Consider the following 13,185-nt stretch of genomic DNA (forward strand, 5'->3'; position numbering starts at 1 on the left):
CGGGGAATTACCCGTCGTTTGTTTTTGGTCAGTGTATTTTTTCGCGTCTATTGCGGGGGACTTCCCGCAGTGCCGCTTAACGCCCGACGTAATTTTGTTTTTTTTTTCCGCACTTCTGCTCTCGTCGTCAAAGTGACAAACTTGTTTAGTTTACTAATAACTGTCTTGACTACCAGAAACCCTCTGATCCCACTGAAAACTATATTGATATTCAGCAAGAGGACGGTAATACCAAGGCGGAAAGAAATTTAGAGAATATTAAGTTTGAGAAATATGTTGACGTGGGCTTGCTAAATAATGATTTTATTAATGACATACTCTCACATGAAATGACTGACTTTTAAAATAAAGATCCGAAAAATAGATATTCAGCTTCAATAAAGAAATACAAAGAACAAAACAGAACATTTTCAAATAGGTATTTCATTAGGAAAATGAAAAATGGTCAATCACTGGAAAGATCTTGGTTATATTATTCAACCAGGATTGGTACTGTTTTTTGTTTGACTTGCAAACTTTTTTCTAAAATCCCTTCTCAATATACTACCGGATTTTCTGATTGGAAACACATAAGAACTTGTTTAGAAAATCATGAAAATTCTAATGAACATAAATCAATGTTAGTGTGGTTGACACGTGAAGACAACAAGTTATTTGTGAAGGCAACAAGTTAATTGTATCATTAAGACTTCGTGAACAACATAAGGCACCAATCAGATCGAAAGCTAAGAAATTAAGTATTAGTGTGGGAATAGATTACAATGACATAAAAAAGAGATGCATTACTCCAAAATTTTCAGATAAGTCTACAGATAAATTCTCAGTATACGGCGCAAAAAAATTTAAAAGAGACACGCTAAACGTTGCGTTGGATAAGCTGATTATGGATTTAAACAAAAGGAGCCAAGTCTATGAGATGTATAGCAAGAAATTCAAATTTGTAATGGATTTGCAAGACAAAAATATGGAAATTATAGATTTGGAAAGTGTACATAATATTGTTGATTATTATCCAGATGACGTAGACGAGCATTTTATGAATGAGTGCGTTCAGTTAAAATCTTATTTACTTCAATCTAAGCCAGAGTCTTACACCTCTTGCAGTGAAATTTTTATGCTAATTTATGAAAAGAAATTTGTTGATGTTTTCCCAAATTGCTACCCTATCTTGTTGTTGTAGTTCATTTACGTCGCACTAGAGCTGCACAATGGGCTATTGACGACGGTCTGGGAAACATCCCTGAGGATGATCCGAAGACATGCCATCACAATTTTGTTCCTCTGCAGAGGGGATGGCACCCCCGCTTCGGTAGCCCAACGACCTGCACGCGAAGTCGAGCACTTTAAGGTAGCACAGTTTAACGAGGACCAATACCGCACACCCTCGGTCCCTACGTAGACTGATCCAAGTGATCACCCACCCGCACACTGACCGCAGCCAGTGATGCTTGACTTCGGTGATCTGATGGAAACCGTGTCTTAACGATCAGTCCACTGCGAGACGCTACACTATCTTAAAGATTTTTTTTAACTTTGCCAATCACTAGCTGTGAAGCTGAGCGCTCTTTCTCCAGGATGTCATAGATAGAAAACAAATATAGGACAACAATGTCGAACTATCGACTAAATCATTTATCAGTTCTTTCCATAAATTGTGATTTAACGAAGGACTTACAATGTGATGAGCAAATAAAGGAATTTGCAGCACAAAAATGCAGAAAGGTTGCTTTATAATTTATATAACATAACTACACATAACCTGTCAATTTCTTTTGCAACAGTGTTGTACAGTTGCTGTTTGTATAGACAAATAAAAAAAATAAATAAATAAAACTATTTTATTGTCCTGTTTTTTTTCTATATACTTATCTACATCACTATAGAAAACAGTTTTTTGACAGAATTGCTATTAGGGCCCCAAAGTAGTTTCAGCCCAGGGCCCCACAAATTCACGATCCGCCCATGCCTTTAGGTGAGGCCATCAAAACCTCTCCCAGCAACTGGGCGAACCTCTGCACTAAATGCGGAAAAAGGTCTTGTAAGGAAACACAAAGAAATATCAAAACAAAACAAATAAGGTTAAAATGTATTCAAAATATTTGTGTAAGATTCTTATTTAGAGTGCTCTTTTTGATGAACTCTGAAAGAGATCTACAACCTCGTGATACAGTCAGAGACGATGCTATTAATGATTTAATTTTAGAGTTGAAAGTTAAACAAGTAATAAAAAAAATAAAACTAAAGTCAATTCCTACTTAGATCAACGAAGAAATTTTTTATTTTAGTTAATTTTTATTAAATAATTATTGAAAATAACACTAATATTCGTAACACAATTTTTTCTCCCATATAAAACTAAAATTAATTAAATTTAATTAATGAATTGATATTTGAAAAAACTGTATTAACATCAAGTGTCATCCACCACAAGTTTTAAAAAAATGCATTTGAACTTAATTGGAGGAATAAAAAACATTTTATTAACGATTGAAAATTTGAACAGGAAAGTGTGAACTAATAGTAGGAATTGAATAAGAAAAGAAAGTTATCTAAGAAAAAACTAGCATCTCAAACAAACAAACCTCCTCATTTTTTAAAGCGAACTAATTTTTATGATATAAAATTTAATGCAAACTGAAACAAAAAACATAGTTGTTCAGTTATTCAAAATATTTCTATCATTCGTAATTGGTAAGTTTGTTTTTACTCATGATTATATCAGTAGGGATAATTTTTATTGATGTTAATTTTGTCCATCAATCCGTTTTTCATGACGCTCACACAAGTGGCATTTCCTCACCAAGGAAAGCACACTGACTAACATTAAATCGTTTTCAAAAAATCATTTACCTTCGATAACAGTTTGAATTCAATGGAGGTAACCCCTAAGAACGATCATTCTACTGTGGAACAGAGAGTGGTCACTCCCCTGAAATTTCACTGTATACTAAGACATTTCCTAGTGCCATTCTAATAGCAAAAATATCCTTAGTTATGAATAGATTATCTGCTGGAGTCCCCTTGTAGGTTCTTCCTCTGCATGTAACTCAAATGCCGGTTAATTTATCTTGAAAAGTTCTCAACGAAGACAAGTTTGTTCCATTATCTGATCTGGAAGTTCTCTGGCAATAGTTCGAAATCTCGAGTTGAACGTTGATATTACCACAAAACCATCATAAATTGGTTAGGTTGACCATTATAACCAAGGTGTGCTGGCATTAATGAGAACTAGACAAAATTGAAATAAATTATATGCTAAAAATTTTAGCATAACAATCCATTTAATTTTTGCCTTGTTCTCTTAGGCTTAGTCACCATACATGAGAAAACCACAAAGATAGAATAACTGTGGGATGTCTGATACAAGAATAAAAAGATATCTTGTGCAGGCAAAATAAAGAGGAACAGTAGAATCTTATAAGGACAAATTCTCGTGGTGTTGAAATGTCACAAAGTTAATTATAATTGTTGAGTCAAATATTTGACTCAAACAAAAAGAAACAAACTCGGACAAATATCACGTAACAGAATATCATGTAACATATAACTAGCTAGAATACAATAGCTTGCTGTAGCCAAAATACAAAATAGCTATAACTAGAGTTTATCTTAAAATGAAATTGTCAATAAACCATCCTTGAATAATAAAGGGTATGTATTAATAAAATCCTGAATACAAGCAACCCAGGTTAGAATTCTAACTGTAGAGAACTGATTCAAATGCTACCTCCTGTGCTGACTTAAGTTATGACAAAAATTACTCCTAAATATAGATGTGTCTAAGGTTTGAGCCCTGTTCCCCTCAGGAAGTTGGCAAAGATTTTCCTCTTCATATAATGCAAATAGCTCTTGAAAAATTACTCAATGGTCTTTTGCAAGCCCAGACTAACCCAACTGCATCTCTTCTCCAGTTTTTAATGTTCTTAAATTCTTTTCAATATGAGCCAGCCTTCAAGTTAATGGTTTTCTGGTTTGAGATCCCTCAAGCATTTTGAAGAACCAAGATCTTTGTAGAGCTGTCACTGGAACTTATCTATTCTTGAACCTGTTATCTTAATCGATTACTATGAATGGCTTTCATTATTTCAAATATCCCATAAGTTTGTAGGGTTCTAAGTTATATCTTCCACCCAATACTCCTATAATGCCTGTTAGCTACAATTTCAAAATCTGAAGATAAATTTATCCAAATATTTTATTAAGCTGTTCTTGTTTTCTGAATTTCTTTCAGAATTAAATCTAATAAAATATGTTTCACCATAAAATATGGTTTTAAAAAAGTTTTTTTTTTTCTTTCTTTCTAAAACCAAAAATGATTTTAAAAAAATTGGAAAAACAACTTGCTTGCTCATAATATATTTCTTGATGACGTAAATTATGATAAAAAATAATTTATTGAAATTACAATTTACTAACACTATTCAAGAAAATTTTTTTATTCACAATTAAAAGATGTTGTATTAATTATTAAGAAATACAGTAGAACATATTTTTTAAACAGTTTATTCATACTAAATCTTAAGCAACATTCTAATACATATATATGACATACCAATATATAGTTTTATTTTTCAGTAAATATTGCTCTTTAAATATTTAGCAGATACATATATAATACCAATATAGTAATGGAATGAAGTATTTTCTTTTCATAAATATGTAATATATTTATCACATTTCGTTTGTCAAATTTTATTTTATTTACAATATAAATAACTATTTCATATACACGAAAATGAAATAGAAAATTTAAAAAATAGTCGCCAGTATAAGTATTTTACTTAAAAAGAAAGACATGTTGGCAAAGGCTACTTACATTTAAATGAATAGAATTTTTAAGAACTAAACAAAGAAGATCACATTTTATCTTGATTGTGGAAGTATTTTTAAATATTTTTTTTATAATTATAATCTTAATTTTTTTTTATAATAATCTTAACTGCAACACAATTAGAAAATTTTCTAATGAAGGTTAATCACACTAAACAATACATATTTGATTTAATTCCATTAGAGCTCTGCTAAGAAACTATAAATACAATTGGGATTCAGTTAAGTGCTTCAACCACAGAAACATACTTATAAAGTGCATGGAAGTTTTGGTCAAAGTCAATATTAAGCCTACAGATGTAGAAAGTTTCAAATCACTAAACCACCTAAGTAAAGTATTATAAGACAATCATTATACTTTGTGAATTAAACTTTGAATTAAAAATAATAGTCCAGCAAATTAATAAAGTGAGTTTAGGCCGTCAGACGTTATTAAAAGAATTTAAAACATTACACGACTTAATGAAAGTGTCTTAACATAACCTGGGAATTAAACCTTTCTTTGTTGCAAAATAACTTTCCATGTTGCTAAATATTGAAGAATCTAGGCTCAAAGGGCCGTTATTTTTCCAATATTGGTCAGATATAGAGTTTGCCGATTCACCCGATATTCTACAACCACTTTACAACCAATATCGGTCCTATATAGAATCGTCAGATTCACCCGATATTTTATAATCACTATTCAGCCAACATAGGCCCTATAATGGCCAATGTAGGCCCTATATAGGCCATTCTAGGACCAATATTAAAAATCTGGACACCCCAATTATTGGTCCCTCGGTGTATGTTCTTCCATAACAACCAGGTGTTAACCAAGTGGGTCATGGAGATTAGGGCTCAACAATTATAAGACCAAAAGCATGATGATGGCAATATGATCAACATTGTACATTGGTTGCTTTTACTCCAGCTGGTACCCATCAATCTGACGCTGGGTATGCTACTTGCCACCGAGTAAGACAGATTTATGGTCTTTCACAATGATAGATCATTGCCTAAACCACTGTGTCATTGTGGCTCAATGTTCTCCCTGAATGTAAAAAAAAATATATATATATTTTATCAATTGCATTGGTATATCTTATTTGTTATGGGGCTGCAATTATATAACCTTCATTCAGAATTTTTATAAACTTCAAGTGGAAACCCAAATAATTGCATCCTACATTTAAAGACGAGACAACCATCATAACTTGGGTATCAAGTTTCTTTCGTTTTTGCCGTTGTATGGAATACAATCATTGGAATGACACAGTTGAAGTCTAATTCTAAACCGATGACAAACTGCAAGAAAAATTAGGAAACTGTGTCTTAAAGACCTGAAAAAAATCTGCTGAATACTCTTAATTGTTTTGTGTCTTAGATTATTTGCACAACAAAAATGCACAGTTTGTTTATAAAAGACCTTGCTACCACTTGCAATGATCCTACTTTAGAAAATTGCATTCTTAAACAGACACTTTCTTCTCTCAGTTGTGTGTTATTTCTTTTTAAAACAAACACCCGATTGAACAGAAAAGTCTGTGATTCGCTATTATTTCAAAATAGGTAATTTAATTTAAGTCTTGCAAGACAACTGTCACAACCTGAAAATCAAACCTACCAGCTATACAGGAAGATTGAATTGCTAACTGGTTGCTAAAATGAGACAGGCTTGTCTAAGATTTACTAGAAGCAATTTCAAATTGGAGTTGAATGTTTTCCATGGCAGTTGTAATGTATTAGGCAGTCAGGGATAAGACTTATTGCAACCTGGCTTATATATTCAGTAATCAATTATAAAAACTGTGCCAACTTGTTGATACCAATAAAAATTTAATCCTTTTTAAAAATTGCAGTTGTTTTATTGATACCTTACATATATAATTTTATTAAGGTTGTAAAAAATGATACTGCATAATATAATGTTTAAAATCCATTGGATACAATATTTTTTGTCAAGATGAAATAAAAGTGCTCATATAGACTAAAAATCGAGTCTATGCCAGCATGTCATGGAGCAAAATATAACAAAATAAGCATGATAATCCTTGCTGATAAAAACTAGGTTATAGTATTGCCATAATAAGTTTTATGTTTTGAGTTAATGCAAGGCAATAAATACATTACATACCCTCCAACATTTGAGGTTTGGGCGAAATATTTTTCCTAGTGGTAGTAAATTTAAACAGAAATTTTGAAACAGTATTTTTTAAAAACCCTTATCAGAGCTTCTAAGTACGAGCCTTTATATATCTGTTTTAATAATTTATATGTACTGAAGATCAAAATTCTTTTAAATATTACTTAAACATCAATGCAACATTTTAGTTACCACTAGGAAACATATTCTCTGAAACTACGGAAATTCTCCACTAGTTCGAAGGTATGCACCCAATACCTCTTAAGATAAGCAAACACCCAAAAAAGACCTTTTTTAATTAAATATAAAAATTTTTAATTACTTTCTGTGCTAGAAGAAAAATTAACAAGACATTTTTAGAAAGTAGAAAGTACACTGTCACTCAAGTTTGTACGCTGACAATAGGAAATAAGGGTTATGCCTATTCTGCATTTTTTTACTTGCAAGCATTGAATTGATTAAATCTATGAATCCTCAGCTCTCATATAATCTGTTCAAGTCATAGCAACTATGCCAGGGTTGGCTAAATTTGTATTTTTTAACAAAATGAAATAAATTTGATTTGAATAGAATACTTGATTTAAATCTTTTTTTTATATTTTTTTTATTGTATTTATTAATCAAATCATCTGATAAAATATATTAACAGTATTTTATTTAAAAACAATAATGTAGCTAAAATGGTAGATATTTGTAATTAAAATCTTCCAAAAAGTTATAATTTTTATTATTACTAACTATTTACTAAATAAATAAAATAACGGTTACTTTTGATCAAACTAAACATCCTAAAATTTTAAAGACCAGTCGGCAATTAGATATATAATAAGGAGTAAATCAGTTAAGATCAAAATATGTAAAATATAAAAAAAATTGTTGTAATTTTCTTTGGGCAGAGCAATTTTTCTTCAATATTGGTGGACGCTAGTTATGTATTTAATACATTTTTAAAGCACTTGAGCATATTAACATAAAACTAAATAGGTGTAATTGAAATATGTTTATTACCAGCAACTTATTTTAAAACATTATTATTTACTTTTAGTCTCTAATTTTATTTATTTATTAGACTATTATTTAGAAATATAATAATTTACAAGTTCATTATTTCTTTCATTATCATTGAAATTAGATTTTAAAAAGAATCAGATGCTACAGAATATATTTATAAAAATATTTTTGATTTGATGATTTATTTAAAAAATTCAGTTTAAATCAATTATTTTTTTTAAAAAATCAAGTAAATTAAACTTTGATTTTAATTATGGTTTGAATCATACCGACTCTGATTCCTAGGCATTTTAATTTGCTGCAACAAGACAGGTTTTCTAGTGTTACCTGTTGATTGTTTTTGACAAATATACTTCTGAAATAATCTTCTTCTACTCCAAAAAACTGCCATTATGTGCATTCATACACTGAGATCTATAAAACTTTATAACTTGGCAAAAAGTCAATGTTGCACATTTAATGCCGTTTATTTGGAAAAAAAATTTGATTTCTCGGAGAAATCTTAATTTTTTTTCAAAAATGTCATCTAGAACTTTCTCCTAATAAGCTCATCAATTATTAACTTTATTGTAAAAAAACATTCAGCAGATATTTATGAAGAATTCCATGCATCAAAAAAGATCATTTTAAAAAACAGTAATCTTTTCTACTTCAAAAAACTTTCTCTCATACATAGGATTTTCACTGGTATAATGAGCAATGAAATAAATAGCAAAATGAGAAATGAATAGTAATTAAAAATGTTGGGTTGTTTGCTTATCATAAGTTGAGTATTATAAAAATAATTATATCACACAGGAAGGAAAAAGGAAAATGACTGCAGGAAACATATAAGTTATAATAAAACCCAAAAGAGTTATTAACAAACTAAAAATTACAAATGTTAAAAATTTGACTAGATAGTATTTGACTACTAAAGCTTAAAATAAGAAATAAGCATAAGAAAATAGGAATTAAATTTATGGCGCTATGAAACTTTTTGAAACACAAATATACACATTCAGAAGATATGCATCAGTTTTCTTCATGTTATGTATTTACACAATATTCTATATGGTCACATTAACATAAAACATTTTAAAGTAGTATGATATAAGAAAAAGAAACTCATTTGGATCCTCCTGTCAGCAAAAATTTTATTTAGAATATAGACAATTTTAAAATTGCTTTTAAAGGGAATATGAAACAAAATAGTTGCTTTTTTTCGGAAATTTGCTTTGCAAAAATGAAAATTTGATAAATTGTAAATAACATAGAAAATATAAAACTTTAACATTGTATTAAATTAGGAATCTTACATTTAATCCATTTTAAGCATTTGAAATTTGTGAATATGCTACGATATTATTGATCTTACTCAAAATAAAATTTTTAAACATTAAAAAAATATGACAGTTTTAGATTCAATTTGTATAAAACTTTGATAGTTGTACTGTGTTAAATGAATCAATGTTATGTAACTAAACTAATAATTTAAATGATAAAAACCATGGCTGACATGAAAATTTAAGAGAAATTAGGAAGAAAAGTATTGAAGTGCCGCAGTTTCATAGAACCAGAACCATATTTACAGGAAGAAGGTTAACTCCAAGAGATGAGATTCAGTGGGAATGTTGCAAACAGTTCTTAAAATGTCCTTAGTTTGAAACTGTTATTTCAAAACAAATAAATTGGGTATTTGAACAAATGAAATAGCATAAATTGAGCAGAATAAAAAAGTAATCCAGAAAATTTTATGGCAATAAAACATTTTAATTAAAAAAAATTTTAAGCAAATGTTTCAATTTAACTTTAGATCAAATTGTGGCATTTTCTAGGGAAAAAAATTAAACACTTCATTTTGACCAATTAGAAATGTATAAACACAAATATTTTTTAGAATAACAAATCTAAAAAAAACTGACATTCAATTATTTCAGTAGTAGTTTTTTTTATATGACAATAACTTAACATTTGATGGGTTTTTTCTACATTTAGAAAGTGTCTGTTTTTTAAGCTTGCATCAACTGAAATCAGGTGAACAAAACAAGATATTGTAAATTGAGTTAAATGCTGTTATATAAAATTAGATAAAAAAAATAATTAATTTATGTTACTTAGCTATATATTTTGTATAATTAAAAGTTTATTATTTTGATTTTTGCCTAACAATTTAAAATAAAATATTCTAAATTCTTAAAAACAGATTTTACTATTATATAACTTTAAAATGGAGAGAAAAAAGAAAAAAAAGCATTTTCTAATTATATTTATAAGTTCTAAAAGTTAATAATGAGTGAAAATTTAAATTTTTTTGAAATACACTTTGAAAAACGATTTTCTTATAATTTCACATCATATTCAAAACAAAATTCGAAAAATGCTCCTTTCATTTGTAAGTAAAATGTTAAACAGAATAATAGCTATAAGAAATTCTACAATGGGTAAACTTATCTACAATAATTATTTATAATACAAGGAATATTTCTAAAAGTTTAATAAGAAGTAGTTTTAGATAAGGGATTTAAATTAGATAAAAATGTGACTTAAAAAGAACCTCAATATAAAAAATATACCTTTAAAAATGTAAAATTTAATTTGATTTTCAACGTATATTTTTAAGTAAAAAAGATTTGACTAGATTTTTTAACTAATTTTACTTTCCCAGATGATGTTTTTTAAAAAGAAGTTAAAGGCAAAAAAAGGTTCTTGTATTAAAAAAATTGAATAAAATATGGTTATTTAAAATTTTGACTTTTAAACTTAATTGTAACTTTGCATTAAAAAAAGTAAAAAACAATTCTTATTAAGCATTAAATGATACTACCAGATTTAGCAAACTAACATAAGATAAAAGACTCAATCTCTTAATTTACATTATAAAAACAATTTTAACAAAATATTTATAACAATTAAAAATAGCAAACAATTTTTCAAACTTCATAAAAAAGAAACAACAAGAGATCACAATTTGTTTGTTTTCACAATATAAAAAAGTATAACACATACTTTAAAGTACACATTTTAAAGAAGAATAAAAAAAATTGCCTATAGAGTAAAATTCGACGATATTTGATCAAATAAAAGATAAAACAAGTATGAATACTAATTAAAAATAAAATAATTCTTGCAAAAATGAAACGAATAAAAAATGTGAATAAATTTGAGTGACCTAAGAGTTTTTAGCTATACAGGAAAATTTAGGCAAGTATAACATATATTAACAAACTGCATTTAGATAAGCAAGATCATATAAATTCTGCAGAGCAAGCATCCTTGTTTTACCCCCCCCCCAAAAAAAAAACTCATTATGTCCATCGCAGTACTCAATATTGTAAAGGCATGGTTTTAAGTTTTATTTATCATAATAACATGGGATGTTAAAATCATATTAATAAATGAAAAACAGAAAATTAGACTAGAATTTATTAACCTAAAATAAATATGACTGAATTTTACTTTTGTAGCTATTTTTTTCTAATATATATTTGTATCACATTTTGTATTCAGATAAAGATATTATTTGTCTATTTTGTACAAGGATACTTATTTTGCAAAGCTTATGTACAATTATCTTCATAATACAGTAAGGAACCGATTATCCGGAACGATCGGGACCATCGCTATTCCGGATAACTGATTTTTCCGGTTTTCTGAATCTCTGCAAGAAGCCATTTTTTTTATTGTTAAACCCAACTAAAAAAAAAAAGTTATTTGGAAATAATCTTAAAAAGAAGAAAAAACGCTGTAGTAATACACTAATGATTATTTCCAAAATGATGGTAAGGTAAGCAAGTTTCAAAAAAGTAGGAAAAATCCTATGAGGAAAAATTTTTTTATTTTAAAATGGCGGGAAAATTACCAAATTTTGTTCCGGTTTTCTGATTTCCGGATAACGGGTTCTGTACTGTACCTTCATTTACTACCATATGATCTTACAGCAGATATTTTAAATTAAACTAAAAAATTAGAAATGACTCTTCAAATATACATTGAGAAAAAGTTAGATAGCATATCAAAAAGTTTGTAATTTTAATACTTATAAAGTCAATTCGTAACTCAAATTTAATAGGACTAATGAAAAACTTCAACCTACTGGAAGTAAGACCTTAAAATCATTTTAATACTTAGAAATTTAATTAACAATATATCTTTTAAGCTTCAATAATATTATAAATTTTCAATAGTATTATAAATCTTATATTTCAATAAAATTATCAAAAGAGAAACTATATTCTACTAGGAGAAATTATATTCTTCAATGCTATATCTTTTTTCTTAGTAATTGGATTTATATTCACATCATAAGTAAGAAATAAATTAGGTACTTGGAACTCGAGACAAAGTGAAGTAATTATGTCTAACTATGTGTTTTAAATCAGATTTAATTGGATACCTGTAAGCGATGTCACATGCATGTGTGAAACATGATTGGCTTCTAAATCAACAAATGCCACGATTTACAAATGATGACGCATCTTGCAGTCATTCAAAAATAGATAGGTAGTAATATAATAAAGTCATTGGTTAATGTTATAATTTGCATCTTAAAACACTTTAAAATTTGATGATTTTAACTATTAAAGAAACTTACATTCTTAAAATATGATAGATCTTGATATTATTTAATGTACTAATTTAAAAGATGACAACATATAATAAAAATACATCAATTAATAAACAAATGATATCAATTAAGTATTTAAAGTTCTCTATATATTTTTAATTATATATAAGACTAAAAAAGAAATACACTTTGAAGATTGATAATATGATAATTTAACATTTTAAATTTAAATATTGCATTATTTTAAAATAAATATCGCCTTTTAAACAAATTCAGAAAAAAATTAGGGATTATAAAAATCCGTTAAGGCAAATAAGAAAAAGTAAAATTTAATAGCTTTTGGTAGCTATTAGTCGTAATCTTTTAAATCCTTCTATCCTTAGATAGAAATGTGTAAAGACATAATCAATACAATTTAATTCAAATATAATTAATGAGTAGCAAATATTATGAAAGTTTGATTTCTGAAAATAATGAAAGTATATTTTAACAGTTAAGCATGAAATCACTCATTTTTTTAAAACAAATAAAGTCTGTGTGCTTTTTAACAATATATAGCAGTTTCATTCCAAGTCATTATAGAGAAAAAATATAAGAGGTAAAATTTTTGTAAACCTTCACTTTCCATTTAATAGAAATGTAACTAATAAAGCAAAATTAAAGCTAAGAAGTC

The sequence above is a fragment of the Parasteatoda tepidariorum genome, chromosome 5 (assembly GCF_982258835.1).
Source record: "Parasteatoda tepidariorum strain Cologne lab strain chromosome 5, Ptep-v5.0, whole genome shotgun sequence".
Lineage (NCBI taxonomy): Eukaryota > Metazoa > Arthropoda > Arachnida > Araneae > Theridiidae > Parasteatoda > Parasteatoda tepidariorum.